The sequence below is a fragment of the Schistocerca cancellata genome, chromosome 8, assembly GCF_023864275.1.
Source record: "Schistocerca cancellata isolate TAMUIC-IGC-003103 chromosome 8, iqSchCanc2.1, whole genome shotgun sequence".
NCBI classification, from domain to species: Eukaryota; Metazoa; Arthropoda; class Insecta; order Orthoptera; family Acrididae; genus Schistocerca; species Schistocerca cancellata.
In genome coordinates this window covers 263,011,821-263,013,993 of record NC_064633.1, presented here as the reverse complement: position 1 = coordinate 263,013,993, position 2,173 = coordinate 263,011,821, and the positions used below count along the sequence as shown (strand labels likewise).

Genomic DNA, 2,173 nt, shown 5'->3' with positions numbered 1-2,173 from the left:
AATCGACAGCAAACCAACACCGACAACAGTAGTCTGGTATACATGTCGACGTCCAAAGCAGAGGATGAAGAGATAGAGATAGAAAATCAGGACGTTGAAGAGGTAATTCAGTACGCAAATGGAGATTAAAATTTTGTAGTCGTGGAGGACTGACATGAAGATCTAAGAAGCCGGCCAGCCGGTGTGGCTGAGCGGTTCTAGGAGCTTCAGTTTGGAACCGCGTGACCGCTACTGTCTCAGGTTCGAATCCTGCCTCGGGCATGGATGTGTGTGATATCCGTAGGTTAGTTAGGTTTAAGTAGGTGTAAGTTCTACGGGACTGATGACCTCAGATGTTGTCCCATAGTCACATTTGAAGATCTAAGAGAAGGGATAGAAAAAAGGGTTACGGGATAATTTTGGCTTTGTAGCGGGACTGAGAGAGGATAAAGAGTAATTTAATTCTGCAATGATTTTCAGCTATTAATGGCGAATACTCTGTTCAAGAATCACTAAAAGAGGACGAATACTTGAAAAAGGTAGAGAGATACGAGAAGATTCCAGTTAGACCACATCATGGTCTTGCAGTGACTCCGCAATCAGAAATATAAGGCACACTCACGAGCACATATTGACTCAGATCACAAATTAGTAATGATGAAGAGTAGCCTGAAGAATAGATGACTAATCATGAAGAATCAATGTGCGAAGAAGTGAGATACGGAAGTAATGAGGTATGAAGAGAAACGCTTGACCTTTCTGAGGCTATAGATAGTGCGATAATGAATAGCTTAGTATGCAGTTCCGTTGAAGAGGAATGGACATCACTAAGAAGGACAGTATAGAAAATGAAAAGAAAAACAATGATATATGGAAGATAACTGGGAACAGAGCATGGTTTGACGAAGAATTACGTCTGCTGATCGACGAAAGAAGGAAGTACAAACATTTTCAGGAAAACTCAAGAGTACAGAAATACAAGTCATTTAGGTATAAAATAAATAGGAAGTACAGGAAAAAAAGCACTCCGTCTTCAGGCCACAAGTGGCCCATCGGGACCATCCGACCGCCGTGTCATCCTCAGTTGAGGATGCGGGTAGGAGGGGCGTGTGGTCAGCCTCCGCTCTCCCCGTCGTTATGATGGTTTTCTTTGACCGGAGCCGCTACTATTCGGTCGAGTAGCTCCTAAATCGGCATCACGAGGCTGAGTGCACCCCGAAAAATGGCTACAGCACATGGCAGCCCGGATGGTCACCCATCCAAGTGCCGGCCACGCCCGACAGCGCTTAACTTCGGTGATCTGACGGGAACCGGTGTATCCACTGCGGCAAGGCCGTTCCCCCAACTACAGGAAAGCTAATGCGAAATGACTGCATGAAAAATATCAAGAAATCGAAAAACTTATAACTGTCGGAAAGACTGATTTATCATTTAGAAAAGTCAAAACAAGCTATGGTGAAATTAAAAGCTAAGGCGTTAACATTAAGAGTGCAAGGGAACTTCACTGTTAGTTGTAGAGGAGAGAGTGTATAGTTGGAAAGAGTACATCGAATGCCTTTGTGATGGGGAGGAAATATATGATGACGTGACAGAAGAAACAGAAGTCGCCCAGTGGACAAAGAGAACAATGGTCCAATGAGCGGATGGATTACATGATATTCCTTTCTTTAGAAGACGTGCTGCTGCGTCGTGTGTGGCTTTCTGTCGCAGCTGTCGCAGAAACATGCCGAATTCTATAAGAACAAACATCCGGATGTAACTGCCTAGGATGATATCTTTGTCTCGAAACCTAGCAGAAAATCCAGAGAGATTCTGGTCTAATGTGAAGTATGCTAGAGGTAAGATACAATCAATGACTTCTCTGAGCGATGACAATGCTATCAAAGCAGGGTTACTAAACACAGCCTTCCGAAATGACTTCACAAGAGTAGAAGTAAATATTCCAGAATTCGAATCAAGAACAACTGCCAACATGAGTAACGTAGAAGAAGATATCTTCGGAGTAGTGAAGCAAATTAAATAACTCAATAAAGCCAGTTTCTGGTCCAGTCTGTACACCATTTAGGTCCCTTTCAGAGTATGCTGATGCAATAGCTCCACACTTAAAAATCCCTTACAACTGTTCGTTCGACGAAAGATCCATACCCAAAGACTGGAAAGCTGCACAGTTCATACCAATTTTCAAGAAAGGTAG

General features: G+C 43.3%; 1 pseudogene; it reads right to left on the bottom strand.

The window, feature by feature from the left end:
* Nucleotides 1–1,202: 1,202 nt before the first annotated feature.
* On the bottom strand, nucleotides 1,203–1,320 carry LOC126096164 (5S ribosomal RNA; annotated as a pseudogene).
* Nucleotides 1,321–2,173: the final 853 nt, after the last annotated feature.